This window comes from Silene latifolia, chromosome 2 (assembly GCF_048544455.1).
Source record: "Silene latifolia isolate original U9 population chromosome 2, ASM4854445v1, whole genome shotgun sequence".
NCBI lineage: Eukaryota > Viridiplantae > Streptophyta > Magnoliopsida > Caryophyllales > Caryophyllaceae > Silene > Silene latifolia.
In genome coordinates this window covers 23,622,581-23,647,379 of record NC_133527.1, presented here as the reverse complement: position 1 = coordinate 23,647,379, position 24,799 = coordinate 23,622,581, and the positions used below count along the sequence as shown (strand labels likewise).

Sequence of the window (24,799 nt, the reverse complement as noted above, 5' to 3'; positions counted from 1 at the left end):
TTGACCCTTAACTACATCCAAACGTAGCCTGCCTTGTCAAGCTAGTTTAGTGTTTGTTTTTTCGGGTATATTGCTTATTGTGTCAAGTTTGGTTTGTTTTGAAAAGTTGGGAGTTGGTAGTTTTGGAGAAGGAGAATATTGAAAAAAGAAAAAAGAAGTCGAAAAAAGAATGAATATAAAAAAAGAGAGAGAGAGAGAGAGAAAAGAAAGGAAAAAAACAGATAATTGAGAGGAAAGAATGAAAAAAATGGAAAAAGAGTTCGAATGGTATCGGTTTTACTCCTATGCTTTCATTTTACCTAATGAGGAGTCGATTGTTTTTTATTTAGTGAGTTTTTATGCCGAATTAAGGGCATTGTGTTCAGTTGTGGAGTTGGATAAGAAGCGGATACGGTTTATTTGGTTTTGTTAAGATAGTAGCTTGGCCTATACCCTTTCATTCCCAAAATGTTTTGCCTTTTCTTACCCATTACCTCACTTTTCCAAACTATTGTAAGCACCCGCCATGTGTCAGGATCTCGTAGGATGGAGTGTATGTGTACGGTAGCTAGAATTGTCTATCATACTAGATTGCATGAATGTTTATGTCGATCGTAGTATAGGTGAGCAACTATACTATTTCTTTCTCTCTTACATTTATACGCTTACCCTTCGCTTCATTGAGAGAGAGTGACCCGTGAGAGTCCAATTTTGAAGGTCTTGCAAGGTCGACTATTCAGCTATTTTTATAAACATCCTTATAACTCGTTTGCATCTGACATCGTTGCTATTTTGTTAACTTATTGCGTTAAACTGGTTTAGGTGGGTGATTTGTAGCTAGCTCTGAGTTTGTACTCCGTTCCATTAGTTAGTTGGGTATAGTTTGATTGGGAACAAGCAAAGGTTTAGGCTACGCATTTCTATAGACTCTTTGTGCTTATTTTGCACGCATTTCTATGCGATTCCCATGATTTGATACGTGTTATTTATATAGACTCTTTGTGCTTATTTTTCAAGCATTTCTATGCGATTCCCATAGTTTTAGGCTACGAAATGCCTCGAATAGTCTACTTTGGTTTGTTTGGCTTTAATTGTAGGAATGGACCCGGAAGGAGCAAAAATGAGCTTGGAACTGTCCCTATAGCTTGCATTTAGGAGATAGATGGAATTGGAGCAAAAATACTTCTGTCTTGGGATGTGTGAAGTCGTCTTGGAAGCAAATTAATGTCCTATGAGCTGACTCAATGGTAGTTAACTCGATCGAGAGCTTTGCTGGTTTAACTGCTCGATCGAGTCCTTTTTTATGCTGAAGATTCCTCGATCGAACTCCTGCTATGTTCGATCGAGAGGAGGATTTATGGGGTTCCTCGATCAAGTAGATTCTATGCTCGATCGAGAGGATCTTTGCTGAAGTTGTTCGATAGAGTAGTTTCAGTATGCTCGATCGAACAGTTTGTGATCTGACGCAATATTTTATTGCGTAAACTTATTTACTTAATATTTTATTTAGGTTAATAAATATCTCTCTTATAAAAAGGAGAGACCTTAATTAGGTTTAGGTAGGCATTTTTCATCCAGAATTAATCATTCAGTTTTAATTATCAGACTCTTGTTCGACGCTTGCTTTTCTATTTCTCGGAACTCAAATTGTGTAATTCCTTACTCTCTTTCTATTCAATTAATTCATAGTTTTAATACCTTTTGCAACATCCATTTCTCTTGTCTTTTAATTGCTGTTTAATTATTAGAATTAATATTTAGTTTATGCAATTTCTGTTAATTCATCTTTATACCATGTTTAATATAGTTCTATCTATCGTTATTAGTTTTGTCATCGTTATGAGTAACTAAATCTTAATTGTTGGGATTAGGGGAGCCATGATAGTAGAACAATGACGCTATAATTAGTTTAGGAGGTTTTAATGTGAGAATTGTCTTAGAGCAAGATAACAGTAAATACTTTGATGAGTGCATGCGACTATTTTAATTAACCCGGTCAAATTCAGACCTTAATCGGAAGATTGGAATGACTAGACCTGTTATGAACAATAGACTACCCTGATCAGAGTGAAAGTTATTTAGGAAGAATCTAGGGCGGATAGCAGACCGGGAGGACCTTTCCACTACCCTTCTCATACAGACCGACTGACCTTACCTTTAGCTGATTTGCGTAATATCATGGTGAACTGACATCCTAGCATCTTTCTTTCTATTTGATCACACTCTTTTTCATTCTTGCCAGTTTTTATTGTTATTTCTCTTATTGCTTTAAATTTAGTTCATTAGTTTAGTTAAATCAAATCAATTAAAACCCCGAATTTGTTACCGTAGACAGACTAAATAACAAGTAGATAGTGACCGCCTTCCTGTGGATACGATACCCTGCTTACCTCTACTGCATAAGTTTAGGCTGGTTAGGTTTATTTTTGATAGGTTGCGACAGCCGTGTTACTAGGTGTTGAGAAATGTGTTTGCCGTTTGATTTTGGGGATTCTAGGTATCACCAAAAGGACATTGGTTTTGAATGATATGTTAGATTTTGTTGATTCTGGTTATGCTATAATTATTATTGCAGAATAGTCATTGCGTCTTAAGCTGATGTGCAGTGGTCGTGTTAATCTTATATTGTGTCTACAGGTACTCGTAGCGTCCAAGCTTTAAGCACATTCTCACCTGTGGTGGATTCGAACCCTTGGTTATCTGTACTGGCCCGTGGCTGAATGTGATCCTTTAGTTTGGTCGCCTGTTACTGTATGTGAACCTTTTTGTTCGCTCCCCTATTTCCTTTACATTACCTTCCTTGGCTTGCACTTATATCTGCTTACTGTTGCAGTCACAACGCGGTTTGGGTTACCTATTTGTATTTGTCGCTCGGCTAGGATTGTCGATCCTGCTGGTTGTTGCATTTCCCGAGTACTGTTTATGTTCGTTTCTTAATTATGAGGTGTTGTTCTAAGTGTTTAATTCTCCTTTTAAAAGATTTATTTTATAGTTACTAGAATCGTTTTGAATGATGGATTCAAAGGCGGTGCAAATGTCATAGGCTCACGGGTGATCACTGCTTACTCTAGAGGTGAGGCTCACTATTTTAGCTGTGATATGTCTTGTGATATGTTACAGAGTTTTAATCAATAATATGACCACTTTTTCATTTTATGTCAGGTTTTTTCTCAAAAAAGATTGTAGATACGATCATTTCTCCTGCATAGGTATCTTCTAGGGTCCCTTTTCGATTTATGTTACAGCCTGGTTACTGAATGTTGTCTTAGGCTCTTAGTTGTTTTAATGTTTGGGTTTTAGGGCTTCTTTATATTAGTTCTTGAGTCTGTTAGGATGGCGTGTTGAGAATTATATGGGTTTTAAAGAGATGTTGGTTGTGTAATATGTTTGGGTTTATCTCGAGTCTATTATTAATCTAGGGTTTCCTTGTATTAGATTTGTACTTATTTTCTTGTTATTCTTCCGTTGGTGTTTGTTTGAAGTGGGAGTGGGGTTTACTGAAATTTTGTGTTTTGTTTATGTTTCTTTTGCCTGCTATATATATATATATATATATATATATATATATATATATATATATAAATCTAGTTCTCCGTCGCTTTAGACAACAACATGAGAGATAACTTTCGTGTTTCAGGAAGACTGCAGCCTACATCTGTATTATAGAACGAGATAGTTGTTTGGCAATACTAATACAATTGGTTGGGTTCTGCCTCATTGGTAATGAGTGTTGAGACTTAGTGTATTCTTATAGTGAGAGCATTGCCCTTGCGTGAAATATGTTTTCGTTCAAATTGTTAATTTGTTATTTTTTTTACGTATTTCCATTATCATTATCTTCCTTCTTATTGATTATTATTTTTTATTTATGGGTTTGTTGTTTCCTGAAGCTGGAATTATGAGCATGATCCTTGGGTTGGCGTTGCTTTTAATTCAGCAAAAAAGGCGGGAGATTTAACATTTATCTCTAGAAGCAGTCATAGACATTTGTGCTGGACAGTGATAAGGTGTTGCATTGTTGTGCATCGCTTTTATGCAATTTGGACTACTATTTTTCAGGCTATTTTTTTTTAATATGGTGAACATTGCAGATTCGGCACAACTATAGGAAAACGGCTATTAGATACTACCAGCTCGTGCATACCAGCAATATCATAAGCGACGCTAAAACACAGATGCTTATTTCGTTGGTCTAATCTCTATTGTTTTCCGTTTTGGCAAGTGTTAATTGATTTTGCTATTCCGTTGCCTTTTTTGCTACTTTTATTGCCCCACTAACCCTTCTATTTTGTGTCACTGATTTCCATTTTCTCTTATTCATCTGTCATACTATGGCCAAGATTATCATCATGATACCTAATCCTGAATTCCTTTGAAACTGTTTAGTGTTTAGATCTTCTTTAGTGTGATAAATTAGATATATGATTAGTTTATTGTTTTCTTCGGCCCGATTATTTGCGTACTCTTGATTAAAACAAGTCTCACAAAGAATATAAAAGGTAAACAAATGATCTAGACATGGGAAGTATGGTTTTAGTTAACTCAAATTTGGTGAAATGGGTGATATATGATCAATTAATACCATTTACCCTCTTTATTCTCCTGCATTTTTTACTCCAATTGACTCGGTTTTGCAGGTGTTTACTTACATTTTGCGTCCCGATTCCCTATCCTATGTGCTTGTCTATCTTGTAGGATTTGGGACGGAAACACGGGAATGGGAGCAAGGAAGACGAGATTCGAAGTTAGCATGAGGAGAAGAAGAGGAGGAAGTTGAGAAGAGTTTCCCAGTCGGTAGGCCGGCAGCCAGCTAGCCGGCCAGAAACCCCTTCCAATGAAGCCAAGGAGAAATTGGAGGAGAATTACAGGAGGTTCCCAGCCGGGTAGCCTACCGGTAGTCGGCGTACCGGCTGGGAAAGCGTGAAGTTGAGTCAAGACGAAGAAATGAAGAAGACTTACAGCGTATGCCTATCCGGGTAGCCTACCGGCGGCCGATGCACTGGCCGTGCACACCTGATGACTCTCATTTATCAACCAACTATTATAAGACTCCTAGTCGGGCAACCTACCGGCGGCCGACCCACCAGCTAGGACACATTTTCCGCATTTTGACTTCCTTTGTAATTCTTGACCTATTTTCCTTGTAAACTATAAATACCCCCTCCCTTAATCAATTTGACACACACAACCCTAGATCTGGAATTCCTTCCATATTTATGCAAGTATTCTTAAGAAAGTTTTAATTTTTTCCTAGTCAAACATTAATTACTTAGTAATTTAGCTTAGAATTAGTTTCTCTCAATTGTTTACATTTGGTATTGGGTTGTAATTTGAAGATTGGTGAAGATTCATCTTCCATTTAATACAGAGTTGCAACTTTGTCTCTTATTGGTATAATTCCTCCTCTAGTTTATTTACCTTTCAATTGTTTACATATTCAAGTTTGCTTAATTAGTTTATCTCTAAAACATGCTTTCTTCTACTTGTTTTATGTCAAAACTTCCATCTTTTGTATTTGTTCTTATCAACATGTGTGAGTAGTTCCCTACTAGGATGGAGGGGGATCTTATATAGAGTTATAGGTTTGGATTATGACATAGAGAGACTACAATCCTTGAGTATATGCTTATTAGTTTTATCATGCACATAAGGTGTTTGTGAGAATACTTTAATGAGAATGTAAGTGTTTGCACTATCTTTTCTACTTGTTGGGCGAGAGCTTGACTAGTATCTAGGAATCACATGATAAAATTATGGTTTGATTAACTAAGTGAGGACTTAATCAACCTTAACCTAGGGTTAGTTTCACATCGAGAGGTTGGGTCTTTCCTTTGCATTCATTCTTAGATTTTGTTAATCTAGTACTTCCTTCTTTACCTATATAAGCGAACCCGTACATCCTAGTTTCCTTAATCATCGTTTCTTATCGTTTTAGTAATTGTTTGGCTTTTAATTGCTTTAACTTTAATTTCATTAGTTAGTCTTAAAACCAACTCATCATCTTAGATTGAACTAAACTAGTGTCTAGGCAAACAATCTTAGAACCATAATAGTCGTCCTTTGGGTTTGACCATCACATACGCACGACAACCTTGTACACTTGTGAGGTATAAATATAAAATTTCACAACAATGGTCAATGGGTGATATCTTAATTAATTATTGAGGAAAGATCATAACGTTTTGTGAGGATTTTGGATTTCTAAAAACTATTTCAGCTTTGGTGTACAATCTACTAATAAGAGTAATTATTGTGTAATACATGTAAGACAGTACTTTTATGTATGAAAACACTCAATTATTACTAACTATAATGTCTCATGTTGTAAGACGGTTGTATTCTATAATTTGTCATCGACTAAAGGTGCTTGAAAGATGGGTGGTTAAATTGATTCATCTTGGTTTGGATGATGATGGTAGTGTTCATTGTTTTCATGTTGAACTTAGTGGCAGAAGTTTGAGTCTTGGAATGTGGTAGCCAAATTGGCTGCTAACGTTTTCATTGTTAAACTTGCATAAGATCCCTAATGAGGTTCACTCAACGATTTGCCTTCCATATGGGCAACTTGGCGATATGGTTGAGTCGCTCTTTATAGTAGAAGTCTTTAATTAGGTTATAGTGACGTCAGTGGTTGTGGCACCTCTCTGCCATTCATATCTTGGTTGTGTTTTGATGGCTTTTGTTAATTGTCAGGTGTGACACTAAACTTTCCCCGCAAGCTCTTAATATTCGTAAATGGTTTATCGTTAGGCTTTTAGAGAGTTATGCGACCCCGACATTATCCCTAATTTGATAAAATTTATTTTGATAGGCACCTCATTGCTAACCAATTTCATTTACGGAATTCTTTTCCCTATTTTCCTTTGCAAACCCATTTCAATATTGTACGGTTCACTTAATATTAGTTACAATAAGTATATCTGTAAACTTTAGTCTATCTTAAATATATACAACGAACTCTTCTATCTATATTTTAGCTCCACCTAGTTGTTTACATTTAAGTAATTGGTTTTTTAGTTCTACTACAATTGAGGATAATTTCTGGAATAAAATTGGGTTTTGATTTGGTTATAGGGGTGATATCACTTCCTTGAAAGGAATTAATTTAAAGAATTAAAGTAAAATGATAGCAGTAAGAATTGCTCATTGTTAGGTAGGAGATTGTCAGGAAATGGTATCGGTACAAAGTTTAGGTTTTCAGAAGGAACTGCTTCTGCTTTGGTACTATACTAAAAAGAAGGGGGGGAAATGCATGATAGATATTTGGGGTGTTAATATTTGGAGTTTCAAACTTTAGTATGTTTTAGTCTAACTTAAGAAAATGCATGAAGTCATTGATTTCCAACCCTTGTTTATGGCATGACTTAGTGTTTGCGCTAATATTTGGGGTTTTACGGAGCTTGTAGTTGTTCATTTACATCCTTAGAAGTGTTCGTGGCAGTTTTGAACTACAAGTAAGAATGTAGTACTATATATTGGTAGGTTTGTATATGTGTCAATTTGAGTGTAAGATTTTTTTTTGAAATTGTCATCTCATTAATAATCAACTAAGCGTAGGTTACAATGAAGATAACAAATAGACAAAGGAAAATCAAGATTGCTAACGTAAAAAATACATTCAAAATAACAATCTAAATATCGTAATGGCGCCGCTCTCCAAAATCATAAATTTCTTGAATCTATGAATAATCGATGTCTTTGCATCCTTCTTGATGGAGGGAAACAGTGTAGCCGTCTTGATGTATTCATCCACGAAACAAATCTGATAATCTCCCCGTCGATTAAAACTTATTATATTGATAACAATCCCACGAAAAAATGGAAAAACCCCGAAAGAAGGGACGGAACAACAGATCTCACCAAAAGGGAGACTATTATTGAAAATAAGATAGATCTGCATAATATTAGTTGTTTAAGAAAGCTTTTGTGGGGCTTACCATCGATGGATGATCGATGGAAGCCCCCGAATAATAATGGAGGCTAGGTTTTTAGAGAGGGTTTTTAGAGCGTCTACGTGATATTATTTTCTTGTAATTTGAGTGTAAGATTTGGATTGAGCTATTTGTTCAGGAAAAAAGTAATTAAAAAGGAACCAAAATTAAGGTTATAAAGGAGCTAGTAGCTAGATTCACTAAAGGCTCTCATGATATCTGCATGCAGCGCCCGCCCTAATGCAACACGTGCATTAACAACTTTATGGATCATATTTTGCTGCTAAAAAATGTTCTCGGCTACTCGCATTAAATTTTACTTTGTATCCCTCTCTCTCTCATTCACCTTGTCGTTATCACCGTGCCCACGTGAATTAATACCATGATTTACTATTACTGGTAGCATGATTGTCTGTGGTCGACTGTTCATTTGAGAAACTCATACCTTCTTTTCACTGAATTTGAATGCTTTCCTAGTCACAGAGCGAGGGAGATCCTATTCTTGTTGACCTTCTAGCTCTAAAGCTTGTTGGGAGAAGACACTTAGGGACATTCCCGATGACAAACTTTCCTTTTATCCCTCAAATGTACGTGTAAGTCGAGGTGAATAAGTATTGTATGAGACCACTGTTTTATAATCACACTTAGGTTTATAGAGTAAGGCTCAATACTAGAACCTGACAAGACGGGCGTTTTGGGCGATGTTCGAACATTGAGTCACTTAAAGAGTGAGAGTGCATCCCAGAAGTTGAGAGACTATAGCTCAAATCAACAAGAGAAGATCGAGGAGATGAAGGTAGTTATTCAGATTGCATCTTTCAAGAAGCCTTTTTTTAAATGGGAATGTATCTTAGGAAACACGTAATTCTAGAGGTAGTTTTAACCACTTTACTGATTTGTTTTTCTATTACAAGCCTTAAACCTTTTATGTCAACATATGTAAATTCTTGTAGAGAGGGACATATTCCTAAGGCTCACTAACAGTTTTCAATGTAAAACCTCCGCCTTATAAGAAACCTTGGAAGATGCACAAAGGATAACTAAGGCTTAAGGTAACCTGTTTTGATGGCAGGGTTGTTCTCACTACTTAATTAGGCTAAGGCGCAAGAGTCGGGTTGAGTGTATTTGTGGTCTTGTGTTACACTTATAATCATTTTAAGGATCTGCTTCTATTACTCTACTAGTAAAAGATCATAATACATAATTATTTTGACATGTAAAGGTTCTCTATATAAATGGCAATACCTATAGAGAATCATGCTTCATATGCATTGTGTGTATCGTACATGTCTAACATGTTAATTCATCATTTGCTACATTGATATGTTTGGAACTATATAGCTACTGCAATTTCAGAATATATGTAAATGGTTGGTGCTTATTGATTTTCTTACAAAAATCTCGACACGTCGTTGCTACTGCTGCTTTTTGAAAAATATAGGGCCGATATTAAAGAAGATAGGCTAGCACATTTAAAGAACAAGTGGGCGCTCAAACAAGTCACTCTAATCTAAACACAAAATAGTCCATGGCTACCTTGTCAAGTTTTGGTACACTTTTGTAATCGGTGCACACTTTCAAGTATAAAAAGGAAAGGTTTCAGGGTTAAATAACCCAAAACAGTCATACGGAAAGCTTGATTGGAAATAAAACAACCAGTTAATTTCTCGGTGTAACAGATAGTTAGTAACATACGACTTCTAGACAAACCCTATGTTTTGTATATAAGTAAGCTATCTTTTTTTGCAAAACTACGTTTTACTCCTTACGCATGCCTCACTTTGTCTCATCTTAATCCTACCTAGCCTGTATCATCGTGCCTTTATTATGACTTTACAATGTTGCATACTGCGCCCAATCCTAACAATGTTGGCTTCAAACAATCCGAACCCGTGTTCATTTTATTTGGCACCCTATATTCATTTGGTTCATTGGTTTAGGTTCCAAGATCATTGATTTGATACCATTTACCAAGGAGCCATTAGTAAAACCTTCTTTAACAAATAAGTAAGTTACCATCTCGGTTACCCGAGGTAATAAATATCAAATGGACCATATAAAAACAATTAATAACTTTATTAACTCAATAAAAAAAATACTGATTATAACGCAAATCTGAATCCAACTATCTAGCAGTGGAAGAATACAAATTAACCAAAACTAACTGCCATCTATACTAAGTAAGTCTCGGTATGTCACACATCCTCCAATAACCCCAGCAACAGCTCGTAGCAACGACTAGATCACCTATCAAGACTCACTATTCACCATTTGCCGGCAACATCAAATGGACTATCTCAGACAAGTAAAAGAAAACAAGAAAAAAACACAACACCAAACAAGGTCAGCAACAGTTACAGAATAATCACAAAGATGAAACATACAACACAATGAGAAATCCACACAGACCATCATAATCCTCCATCCCCTTACTACACTACAAAGTAACCTGTGTCTGAACCGTAGCGCAGACACTAATGATTCCCATCGTAACCAGTAACCAACCCTCTCTTGATGTCAGACCGCAATATTGGTTGCAAATTCCCGCTCATCGCAACAAGCGAACCCAGATCCTTAATGTGCACATCCCCTTTTGACGGAAGTCACAAAAGGCGATACATGGGGGTGAAGTCCATCTCCCGACATGACTTCACAATCACAACCATAACCTACATTGCCATCAGCAACTCAATAATAATCACAAAATCATATAAGCATCAGCAATCTTGACAAATGTGAATTGCTTGGGTTGTAATAGTTACCTCTCTAATGACTCCCATCATTCCCATCTAAGCCATGTTTGTGATTGCTTGGGTAGTATAGTTTAAATCAACCAACATGCTAAATCCCTTGGACAAAGTAGATTAGATGTCTTAAACGACACTGAAACTATGCTCACCATAGAAACCTTAAGCTAGGGGCCTGGAGCTTCTTCTTGTAGCAAGACCAGAACTGCTTGTGGGAGGGGTCTAAGGCAAGCTATGAACTCTTGTTTCAAGATGTTTGTAAATTATCCAATTTATTGAATAACGATATTATAAAACAGATTACTAATATTTCACTGCCACATAACGATATTCCGGATCCCCTCCTTTGGGAGTTGTTTGTGGATGAAAATTTATCTACCAAGACAGCAACGTTGTTAGCGCAAAGTTGTTCGATCAAACTCTTGACCAATATGAATTACAGTGGATTTGGAAAATAAATATTATCCCTCCAAAGTTCATTTTTTTTTTGGGAAGCCTATGTTGACGGCCTCCCAACGAAAGGTAGGTTGCTCAAGAGTCCTATTAATATACCACCTCATTGTGTTTTATGTAATTATCCTATTGAAAACAAAGATCATTTCTTTTACAATATCCCTTGATTGGGTATGTTATCCAAGAAATTAACATTGTTAGTTTTAACAATTTTTTTGTCAAAATATGATAATAGCAAGTCAAAGTTTTGTAATGAAACTCAATTACGTCAAAGACTTAGTTCTAAAAAAGAATTTCATTAAGATTGTCTTTATTTGTTGGAATGCATGGTTTTATATAGATGACGTTATCTTTAACAACATTCATATCAATATCAGCAAACTTATTACTTTATGTAATAATAACATTAAGATCGGGAATGAGACTAGAAATAAGGATCTCAATAATCCCGAAAAATACGAGTTAACTAGAATCAATTCTAGTAAGGAAGATATCTGATGGGAGAAACCTAGAAATCGTTTCCTAAAGCTAAACTTTGACTGTTCGGGGATAGAAGGCTATAAAGGTGCTTTAGGATATTGTATAAGAGATCATAATGGTAATGTCGTTTTGTTAGGAGCAAAAAAAGTGTGGATCCAATAGTATTTTTGTTGCGGAAACTCTATCTTTAAAAGAAGCATTCTATCAGCTAAATACTTAGGAATCTCAAAGCTAATTGTGGAGATGAAAATTTATGTGTTATTAACTCAATTCGTAAAACTTACAAAATTTCTTGGGAAATCTCTAATATTATCAATTAAGCTAAGGCGCAAGAGTCAGGGTTGAGTGTATTTGCGGTCTTGTGAGACACTTATAATCATTTTAAGGATCTGCTTCTACCAGTAACAAATCGTAAAAAAATAAATGTTTTGATGGGTAAAGGTTCTCTAGATAAATGTTAGTAACTATAGAGAAACATGGTTCATATGCATTGTATGTATTGTACAAGTCTAACATGTTAATTCATCATTTGCTACATTGATATGTTTGGAACTATATAAACTACTGGAATTTCATAATATATGTAAATGGTTGGTGCTTATTGATTTTCTTACAAAAATATCGACACGTTGTTGCCACTGCTGCTTTTTGGAAAAATATGTGGCAGATATTAAAGAAGATAGATAGATTAACACATTCAAAGAACAAGTGGGCGCTCAAACAAGTCACTCTAATCTAAACACAAAATAGTCCATGACTATCTTGTCAACTTTTGGTACACTTTTGTAACCGGTGCACACTTTCAAGTATAAGAAAGAAAGGTTTTAGGGTTAAATAACCCAAAAACAGTCGTACAGAAAGCTTGATTGGAAATAAAACAAGCAGTTAATTTTTGAGGGTAGCAGATAGTTAGTAACATATGACTATTAGACAAACCCTACGTTTTGTGTATAAGTAAGCTATCTTTTTTACAAAACTACGTTTTACTCCTTACGCATGCCTCACTTTGTCTCATCTTAATCCTATCTAGCCTGTATCATTGTGCCTTTATTATGACTTTACAATGTTTCACACTGCGCCCAAATTCGTGACCAACAACTCTAAAATTGTACTCTCTAATCCCTAAGTAAGGCATCCTATATGAATTCGACCACCCAAAATAGTGGAGTAAGGTTCCCGATATGTCTGTTAAATGGTTGAGACCAAATTGGCAAAGTAAGTAACATTCTATTCTATACGCCAACGCACGATACACTACAGGAAAAACGCGGGAAACTGACGGAAAAATAAAGCCCATACTGACGGCCTTTCCGTCGGTATTTCAATTTACTGACGGAAATTCCGTCGAAATCGAAATCACTTATTTCGTCGAAAAATACCTGTCTTGACGGAATTTCCGTCGATCTTCAAAATCGACGGAATCGTGACGGAAAATCCGTCTTTATTTATAGGTCAATAGTGACGGAATTTCCGTCAGTGTTTCGTATTACTGACGGATTTTCCGTCAGTTGTATCTGACACGTGGCATTCCACGTACGTTTCTGAAATCAAATTAACAGAGGGTAGTGACGGAATTTCCGTCAGTTTTCTCACTTTACTGACGGATATTCCGTCAGTTTTCTCACTTTACTGACGGAAATTCCGTCAGTCACATGGACACGTGGCACTTTCCTCTTGAATCTGGAAAAATGGAGAGGGAAAGCAGTGACGGAAATTCCGTCGGTATTTTGAAATTACTGACGGAATTTCCGTCAGATATATTAAAAAACAGGCCTGGAAACAGCAGCCTGCTGCCCAGCCACGATGCGTTTTTTGCATCGTTTCAAATACAACTTCTTTGCCCCACGATGCCTATTTGCATCGTTTCCAATATAAACAAAACCTGCAAAACACATCCAATCGTCGACCGCCAAGCGGGAATCCATTTTCATGTCGACCGCTAATGCGGGAATCAATAGACAACAAAAGAGAAGGGGACGCAAATTGTTTTACATAAAAACATAGTCAAATTTGTACATTGTCTTACAAATTAAACAGAGAATTGTTTTACCATGTCTTTCATACTTACTAGACGACAATACTAACTAAACTAAAGTTCTAACCTAAAGGCTCTAACCTAAAGGCTCTAACTTAAAGGCTCTAAGTGTTTATAGGGTCAATAAAACTACCACCAATACCTCCAAACCCGTCATCACCACCCCCAAACTCATCCCGTCTATGTGGAGTAAATTGTGAACACGTGTTTGGGGGTTGAGATGCTTGCAAATCAGCCCAAGCCTTTCTCATTGCCGCCATTTCTTCAGCCTGTTCACGAACCTGTCTTTCAAGAGCAACTCGAGCGGATCGCTCATCATTCATTTAGGTGGAAAGCTGTGAAGTTAAGCTAGGAGCATAAGATAAAGACCGTCGGCCAGCTTTGTTAGGAGGAAGATCATACCATATTTGGGCCCCTGTAGGTCCTGTCCCAAACATCCGGTTCTTCTCGTCAAATCCTCCTACACCTTATAGTAGGCTGAATCTCGTCGGAGACTCGTCCAGTGGCAATGGCCGCCTCATCTCCTCTTGGAAATCACGCTGAAAAAATAAAAATCGTCGAAATGATATATATATACCTATCTTTATAAGAAAGAGATTATCGTTCTTTGTAATAAAAATAAATATTAAATTAAATTCAAGAATTTACCTCAACATCAGCCGCTCGAGGGTTAACCCACTCGCCCTTCTTATTTTTCTTCGTCTTCATGAACATCTTGTGGGGGGTGGCCTCTTGACCCTGAAATTATTATGGAAACAAGTAAAATCAAGTATATTTTTGTCAATCATATATATTAACCACTTTTTAAAAGCAATATAAACAATACTTACCAATTCCTTGAAAGCATCGGAGCAACTCTTCCGACCAAGAGTGTGGGTGCCCAATGCTTTCCCATCTTTCCCACCCGACTTCCTATTTGCCGTGTTGATTTTCGAATGTTTGGCAAAAGTAGCATCATTTGGCCTATTCCTAAGGTTCTCCAACCAAGAAACAGGCACCCACTTTGGCGGTTTCTTGTTATATTTTATTCCATTGATAAGAGTGGTAATCCGCCTCGTTACCCTCGCCGCCACTCTCAGAATAGGATCATACCCAGGATCGATGGATCTTACATGAGTCTGTTTCAAAAAACAAGTGTGAAATTAGTTATATAAAACTTTGGAAAATTCTTATAAACTTAAGAAAATTATTATAAACTTAAGAAAATTATTATTGAAAAACATAATTACCGCAAAGTAATTCCACATCTTCCGACGCTGTGCGTTACTCGCTTCACCCCACCTAGTGAAGTACTCATCTCCTGTGTTACAGGTGAATGACCAAGTAACATATTTCTTGATTGGTTCGTCATCCCACCTGAAAAACACATAAATATTTGAAATTAAAACTGTAAATGTTAAGTTTTTTTAAACTTAAGAAAAATTAACATAAACTTACCAAAAATGATCTGGCCGAGCACGGGCCTCTGAGAGAATCACCTGCATGTTCTCCTGTCTATCTGTTGGAAATTCAGGATTTTCCTCATCCTCAACCTCGTCGTCCTCCCGATTCCGTTGAGATGCATTTGCCTTACTATTGCTCCCAATCATACGGCGAAAAATGTTCGGCATAATCACTGCATGTTAACAATTCAAATCGTTAGTTCAAAACAACCATTTCTGCAGGGTATATATAAACAATTGAAAAAAACACTATGGACCTCTGTATACATTTTCCGGTTGTAGTTCCCATGTCATCATTGAATAACTCAGGTAACTTAGATTTCAACTGGTCACCGGAATTTACACCAACATCTAAGTCTTTTGCTTTTGTGTCAATGTGATCTTCGAAATAAAAAGAACAGAAATTTGAAATTTCCTCTAACAAAAAAGCGTTGCATATTGAACCGTCCACCCGAGCTTTGTTGCCAATCTTTTTTTTTATATGATTAAGAAATCTCTCAAATGGATACATCCATCGATATTAAACAGGTCCTCCAACTTTTGCTTCATAAGGTAGGTGAAGAGGCAAATGCTCCATGGAATTGAAAAAAGACGGGGGAAATATCTTCTCTAACTTGCATATTATCTCCGCAATGTTTGACTCTAGACGTTCCATAGAATCAACTCTAATCGTAGAAGTACACAGGTCTCTAAAAAATTGGCTTATCTCAGTTATTGCATTCCAAGGACCTGTCGGGAGCAACTCTTTCAAGGCAACGGGGAGTAGTCGTTCCATAAAGACATGACAATCATGACTTTTCATGGAATGTAACACCATCTTTTTATGGTCAACACACCGACTCAAATCTGAAGCATAACCATCCGGGAATTTTAAGTTAGCAACCCAGTCACATAGAGCCTTTTTCTCCGCGTTTGATAAAACAAACCTAGATGATGTGGTCCGTTTATAGCAAAGTTCATTAAAGTCTTCTTTACCCTTAGTGTCAAATTTAGTTTTACCTGGTACATCCATGATGGTGTTGATAAGTTGTTCAAAAAATTTTTCTCAATGTGCATAACATCCAAGTTGTGTCGAATCAACAACGTTTTCCAATAGGGAAGTTCCCGAGAATATGCTTTGTTTCCACCAACCTTCATTCTGATCTTTCAATCTTTTCAATTCTTTATCAAAAGCATCAACTATTTTAGGCAAGTCTTTTACGGATTCCCACACTTCATCACCCGTTAGTTTCGATGCGGCTATGCGATTCACAGTTTTTCTGTTTTTTAAGAAAATGCTTACAATTGTCGCGGAAAGGATGATCAGGTGTTAAGAACTCACGGTGACAATCAAACCAACAAACCTTTTTGCTATTTTTAAGCCAAAAAGATCTATGATCATTTTCAGGACAATAAGGACAGGCACGATATCCACTTGTGGACCAACCAGAAAGCATGCCATATGCCGGGAAATCGTTGATCGTCCACATTAATGCAGCCTTTAATTGAAAATTTTGTTTCTTAGACACATCATAGGTGTCCACGCCGGTTTCCCAAAGTTGTTTCAACTCTTTGATCAACGGTTGGAGGAAAACATCTAAATTTGTTTTCGGATTCTTAGGACCGGGAACTAGCACAGACAAGAACAGAAATTGTCTCTTCATGCATAACCAAGGAGGTAAGTTGTACGGAGTCACAATCACGGGCCAACAAGAGTATTTCGTCCCAAACTGCCCAAAAGGTTGAAATCCATCCGTACACAAACCTAGCCTAACATTTCCGGGTTCACTTGCAAAATCTGGATGCTCTCTATCGAAATGCTTCCACGCTTCTCCATCACTTGGATGTGCCATTGTCCCCCTTTCTCTTAATCGAGAGTTTTTGTAGTGCCAACTCATCTCACCTGCTATGTGCTTGGTTGCATATAGTCGTTGTAACCTTGGCGCAAGCAGGAAATAAGTTATTGGTTTACATGGAATTCGCCTCCCACTTGAATTCTTTTTACCTTTATACCGAGATGCACGACACTTTGTACATTCTTCAAGATTAGAATTTTCCTCCCAAAAAAGCATGCATCCATTGATACATGCATCAATCTTTTCATGGGGAAGTTGGAGTCCCTTCAGAACTTTTTTAATCTCATAAAAATTGCGCGCCATTTGATTTTCCTTTGGAATTATGTCACCAACGAACGACACAAAACTATTAGCGCATCTAAGAGATATGTTGTTCTCACATTTGATTGATAACAACCTAGCAAAACTTTGCAACAAACTCATATCACTTCCCTCAAACACCGGTTGTTCAAATTTTGCTCTAACATTTTAAAGAACGAAGAAACTTGGGGGTTCGGGGTTTCATAACGCACTTCTTCATCGTTAAGGTCATCGGGATTAAGTCGATCCTCCAAAATTTGGTCAACAGTATCACGCAATGCATTTTCCACGAACTCACGGTAAGGATTCTCACTAGCATTTGTACTAGGTAGTTTCTCACCGTGATACGTCCATACATAATAATTATCGGCGAAACCATACGACCAAAGATGAATTTGAACATCTGCTTTCCTTTTAAAACCTAGGTTTTTGCATTTCTTACACGGACACCTCATTTCACCTAAATTCTTGTACTCACTACTTCCTTCCGCGAATTTAATAAACTCTTTCACCCCCTCTGCATATGCTTTCTTGGGTTTCTTTTTTTCGTCTAATCTTTCATACATCCACTGCCGTTCTAATCTTTTCATGTTATTATATATCTACACATTTATATATGTCATTAAAAAAGATAATAACCTAACAACAATCAAAATCAAGCATAATAAACAATAATTTAACATTTTAACCAATATAAATATTGTATTTCTTTGAATTGGGTCCTTATCACTCCAACCTAAACCCATCAATGTACGTTTTAAGTCACTAGCAAACATGTACTTGTGATTTATTAATGAGAAAAAAATTCGGCAGCAATTCCCATCCGTTCTCCAAATACACAATATAGAATAAATAATTACTCTACATATGCATTTAGAGAACATTAAAGGAATTGTCACCAAACTCTTTTCTCATTAACAAATCACAAGCACATGTTTACTACCTAAGTGACTTAAAACGTACAAAGACAGTCCCAAAACGGGGACTATTCAAAAATTACTCCTAGTGAGTAATTTTTGAACGAATACTACTAGGTCAATATGAACAATAATTTTAACAATATTAAAAACAAAACATACAACAATGACTACTTTTTCAATTAACATAAACTAACATGATTTACTTTTCATTTTACATATCTAGTCTAATTATCATTTTAAAAACTAACATCAATAATTTTTCAATTTACATATCTAGTCTAATTATCATTTTAAAAACATTAACATTTAACAAAATTTAACAATAATCTAATTAACAAAAAAATTAGATGCATACAATAAAACCGTCACAACATAAATTTAAACAAAATTGGCTTCTATCCTAAGTCAACATGCATCAACATCAACAATAATTCAACAGTAATTAAAACAATAACTAATATTCTAATTCAATTAAGATAATTAAACAAAAAAATTAAAAGAGAAAATACCTAATTAGTTCAACAAAGAAAAAAATGAAAAAGAAGGATGAGAAAGAGGGAAGTGGCGGCGGGGGTGGCGGCGGGGGCGCGACAGGGGGCGGCGACGGGGCGGCGGCAAGGGCGGCGAGAGTGGCGGTGGGAAGCTATGGAGAAAAAAAAATTAAAAACAATTAAAGAATAAGGAAAAAGAGAAAGGAGAAAAGAAGAAAAACAAATAAAATTACCTTATAGTGATGGCGACGGCGTGGTGGTGTTGTTGGTGGTGGTGGCGGCGCCGGAAGTAGAGGAGGTTGGTGGTGGTGTCGGGTTTTAAGGTGGTGGAGGAGGGTTTGGCGATTTTTAATTTGGGGGAAAAAATTGGTAAAGTGATACGGGATGTTCCGTGGTTGAGATAAAAGGAGCCACCGACGGAATTTCCGTCGGTATAAAAAAAAAAAACGACGGGATATCCGTCGGTATAAATCACAAAACGACGGAATATCCGTCGGTGATACCTGCTATCGAACAATAATGCGGCCACTTTACACGTCACAATTATTTGCCCCACGACGGAATATCCGTCGGTTTTTTAAAAATCGACGGCATATCCCGTCGAGGGCCAATAATTGTGACAACCTGTCATCAACACAGCATTCAAATAACTCGGCCTACTGACGGATATTCCGTCAGGATTTTTAAAAAACTGACGGATATTCCGTCAGTGTGATTAATGATTTACAGCTGTACTCCAATTGAAGGTGTGAAGCCCACTGACGGAATATCCGTCAGTATTGTGGGATTACTGACGGAATTTCCGTCACATTTTTTTGGCGCCTTTGACTTGGTCAACGCGCCAATAGGATACTGACGGGATATCCGTCAGCAAATGTTACTGACGGAAATTCCGTCACAAATCCGTCAGTAACCCATGTTTTCTGACGGCCTCTTTTTTCCGTCGGTAGGGCCGTCAGTAAGCCGCGTTTTTCTTGTAGTGATACCTCAATATGATTCCTGAAAGTCTTTTTATAAACGATTAATCAAATTGGGGCCCTGAGGCCGGGACAACGCGACACAAAAACTAGTCTCCTTAGAAGTAGAAACCCGTAGGGTAAAAACAACAAGCAGCCGGCAACCACTATATAAACCCATACGAATATCATTATCATTCTCCTAAAAACCCCATCATCATTAATTTTGTAACACCTCCATTTAGTCGGGAGCCTTTAGCTAGACATTCCCAAATAAATAGAACTGTTACCATCTCGGTTTTCCGAGGTAGTGAATAACAAAGTACAACAAACCAAAGTGCTTTAATTAAAACTTTAGCGATTACATGTTTGTTACAAATTTACCAACTAAAACTTAATATAAAATAATTACAACTCACAGCAGAAATAAATAAAGTGATATAATTGTTCTATGTGATCTAGACTTCAGCTATGGTCCAAGTCAAGCTTTCACACCAATGCTCCCGAGTCAGCTAATCTTTTGTACCTGTCAAAACTGCTCCCCATAAAACGGTTCACCGCAGGTGTTCACGAATACACAGTCAACCGCGAGGTTGAGTAGGAATAAACCAAACAACAATAATAATCCAACCAAAATATATATTTATCAAGTTCTCATCACATCATCCGTACAACTCACTTACATTACTGGCAGTAGCACAACCCCCTTAACACCGTGCTATGCTCAACTCAACTGGCAGTGGTATTTTCATACCATGCTCAACTGGAAGTAGTACCCTCCGTACTATGCACAATCGCGCAAAGTAATCACTTACTATGCACAACTATCACTGGCAGTAGTAATTACTTACTATGCACATCTGGCAGTAACGATTGCTCGTTATGCACAACTGGCAGTAACACCCTCCGTGTTATGCTCAACTGAATAATCAACTCTCCACACCAAATATAACCCAACAACAAAAACTCAATAAAAATCCCGTCTTCATCTCAACCAACATCTTAACATACCCCATTACTCTACTTCCAACAATGATTCACAATATTAACGTTAACCTCATAAATCGTCACATTTAAACATTCATTCACTTAACAATAAAACCGAGTTGAGTAGGAAATTCCTACCTGAGACGTCCGTGAATCAAACAAGCAAAGCGCAAGCAACATTGATCCAATACCAAATTCGACCTGGTTTAATCGATACACTAATCAAGCTTTGTTGTTGTTATAATTAGATAAAACATAACCCTTTATTACCATCTGCAACTAACATAATAAACTAATGTAGTATACTATTTATGAATAAGCACTACAATAGTAACGAAATGAAAGTCACGTATCTCTATGTTCATGTTTATCTATACCATTAAGACACCACGACACCTTCTTGCACCATAACCTCCCACCTTCACTCAAACCACTAACAAGCCCAAGCCTAGGCACGACTCAGTCTCGTTCCTACATACACGAGAACAGGAGGCATTAACAACGATCCCCAAAGAGACCATCAACCCGGCTCCTACCTTTTCCTATACAACGTATATAACCACAAACAAACTTCGTCGCAACGACCTTAACCGAGCACAACCCGCTACTCTCCAGCCTATTTCGGTCACACCATGACTCTAAAAGGTCATAAAAATACCCTCAAGTGCAGCCTCATTGACGCCCTAGCAAACAACATTGGGAAAACCCGCATCCCGACTCCAAATCGTGCTCAACAAGAGACCAAAAAAAAAAAGGTTGTTCTAATCCACACAAAAGCTTGCTATTTTAACAAAATAAAATGAACATTTCATGCTTCCTAATGATATTAATGTGTCCCAAAAGTTTCAGACTAAACTAAGTCATAACGATTGCATACGACTCCGAAAAAATTGGATCGAAATCGACTCCGAAACAGACTGTGTGAACTGCTACTGACCAGCACTTAAAGCCAACGATAAAACAGCCATAAACATCATCTATGACACTCTATACGCTCTCAAGTACACTAATAATGACTCACGATTAATAGACCCGAACTCGACTTCAAATTTGCACTTTAAACGATTATTATCTAGTTTGTTATTCATATACTGAAAACATACAAAGTCGACAAGAATAGTACCTTGCGTGATTAAGAAGGGATGACGATGGAAAGAACCAAAAGATGGTTGGGTTAATGACGGTGTATATGATGATGAATCTCCTTCGTTTCCTTTTCCCTCCCGACTCTCTTTTTCTTTCTTTTGGGAATTATTTTTTTTAGATATCTTAGTATTTATACTCTAGGTTTAAAGAATATATATGAGGCCAATTAGGAAACTATCCTTATTTTAATTTTCATAGGAATTACCATTGATTATTATTATTATTATTACCATTGATTATTATTATTATTATTATTATTATTATTATTATTATTATTATTATTATTATTATTATTATTATTATATCTCGTTTCAAATCCCGACCAATACTCTTACTAGGCCTAATATAATCAGCCCACTTATCCATATCACACGGCCCAAGGCCTTATTACTAGCTAAGCTCAATTCCCAACTTGCTTACTTACTTTATTATTTAATTAACGAGTTATTTGCAATTATTATTAGAAATGTCATTAATTAATTATTTAAATTACATAATTTATTCTCATAAATCATTATTAAAATACGGAGTATTACAAATTTAGACTTGACAAACCGATCATGTTGTGTCGTGTCGGTGTCAATATTAAGCGGGTCACCACTATCCCAACTCTAACCCGACTCAATTACATAAACGGGTCATTTGTCTCAACTCTAACCCGAATCATTTAATTTTTCTATAAAGCACTTAACAAATTTCTTGGGAAATTTCTAGTATTATCAAGATGTGAGATTAGACCTTCATTTTTTTTCCGATAAAGTGATAACTAAACATTTACTTCAGTGACGCCAACAAGGTTGCTGATTTTATTGCTCTACTGGACATTCATGTTCAACTCTTTCGACATGGTTTGAAAGTCGGTGGCTTCAACTTACCTCACTCATTCGAAAAGTTGTTTGAAAGCCGGTGACTTCAACTTACTCCACTCATTCGAAAATATGAGATATAATGATCCTACCCCTAAATAATCAATCTAGTTTTCTTACCTTATAATATAAATAAACTAGTATTGGTGCACGGCTTCGCCCGGGCCACCTGTACTTACCGTTAATTTTTTTTTCATTAAATAAAATTACTTAAAATTGCATAATCCTTAAATTTATCATTAATATATTTTTTGTAACATATCCTAAAATTACGATGAAATAAATTTTGAGACAAATTCACTACTCCCGGCCCGCTATTAATATTTTACTTTTATACATGAAACAATAGTAATAACATTTCACTATTTGCCCGTAATTATTGTTACTTTCACTACTCCCGGTGTAATTATTATTATTGTCACTACTACTGCATTAATATTGATAACTCACTACTCCCGCCGTAATTATTGTTACTTTCACTATTATCGCATTAATATTGATCATTTCACTAATCCCGTTGTTGTTTCTACCGCTCTCACTAATCTCGTTGATAATATTTTTATTTTTACTATTCAAATGAGTGATTACTATCATATAACTATATCCAACGTTACTACAATTCTTTTATTTATTGACGAAATTACTTTTAATTACTACTAGGGCATGCAATTTTAAGAGAATTATATATTTATTCTAGTTTGGATGCCCGTGCGTTGCAACGGGGTAATTAATTTAATAACAAAAAAATGGTTATAAGGTGTTGATATCTCATATTTATAATCATAAGACCGCCATATCTTATGTTATCTTTCAATGTGGGACAGTTATATTATTTTTATTTTTATATAATCCTACATTATTTTTCAATGTGGGACATATAACATACTAAGTACACAATTTTATATATGTACAAATTATATGAAATCTATACGCTAATGATAGCATTTTTACCACGAGTCAAATTATGTTATTTTCATAATTTTCTTAACGATATTTTTTGGCAAATGAGATGTAAAAGTTTTTATATAAAAATTAGAAACATCACTTGAATATAATATAGAAAATAAATATTATAATAATTAAAAAACTCTCCACTTTATTTTTTACATCAAAAAATATTATTTATAATACTTTCCTAAATTAATTTTTAGGATCGCCTCACCTTATAATAATTTTCTGATGTGGGACAATTCAACTATTTATATGTAGTATATTTACTACACCTACATTATTTTTCAATGTGGGACAAATAACACACGAAAAAGTACACCATCTTTTTTGCATCTATTTCGATATCCAACCTGATTTAATAATGAGAAAATATTATACTATCTATTTATATTCGAACGTTTGTTTTCCGTTTTTTGTCATAACTAAAACATGTACAAATAACAAATTATATGATTTAAATTACATTTTTTTCCTAACACGGGTTTTAAGATGTAATTGAGGGAGTAATAAAATGTATAAACAAATGCAAAATATTTTCTTTTTCTGGTGCGATTTTGATTAATGGTTAAAAATTATGATGTGTTTTAGTTACTCAAATGTAATGAGGCATAATAATTACCTATATTTGAAAGTTAAAAAGATTTAATTTTACTATTTATCAAAGTAAAAAAGCTCATTATTGATTTGTTTGTCGATTCAAGATCTTTTTATGCAACCCTTGATTGTATTATAATTCATAAATTTTCTATTTTAGTGCAGAGATTATCATTATATATGACACATTAGTAACCAATTTATGTATATTTAGCACCCATTTTATTTTTAATTATGATTTTGTCTTAAATAAATTTATTATACTATCGATTGTCTTAAAATAAACATTATAATATCACTAATATAGTAATATATAAACGTTTTTATAAATATCTATGTGATTAATATTTGTATGGTACTGTTGTAACTAAGCTTTGTTGTTAATACAAACTCTTATAAAACTCTCTAAGATAATATTTAAGCGATTGAAATCTTTTGGGGTTGATACCCCTAAGTTCAAATATGACTCCTATTTATTATCATGTGATACCTCACCTCATGATAATCTTCTAATGTGGGACAATTCAACTATTTATATGTAGTATATTTACTACACCTACATTATTTTCAATGTGGGACAAACAATATAGTTAGAAATACACCAACTTTTTCGCACCTAATTCGACATCTAACCCAGTTTAATAATAATAAGCAAATAATATGAAACTATATTTTAATGCTAGCAT

General features: G+C 35.7%; 1 long non-coding RNA gene across 1 annotated transcript; it reads right to left on the bottom strand.

Annotated features, from left to right (window-relative positions):
* Positions 1–19,892: 19,892 nt before the first annotated feature.
* On the bottom strand, positions 19,893–21,785 carry LOC141628860 (uncharacterized). The gene is made up of 3 exons (XR_012537200.1): positions 21,680–21,785; positions 20,695–20,757; positions 19,893–20,104 (listed from the first exon to the last, which is right to left on the bottom strand). It is a non-coding gene; the product is annotated as an uncharacterized LOC141628860 (long non-coding RNA).
* Between the last annotated feature and the right edge of the window lie 3,014 nt (positions 21,786–24,799).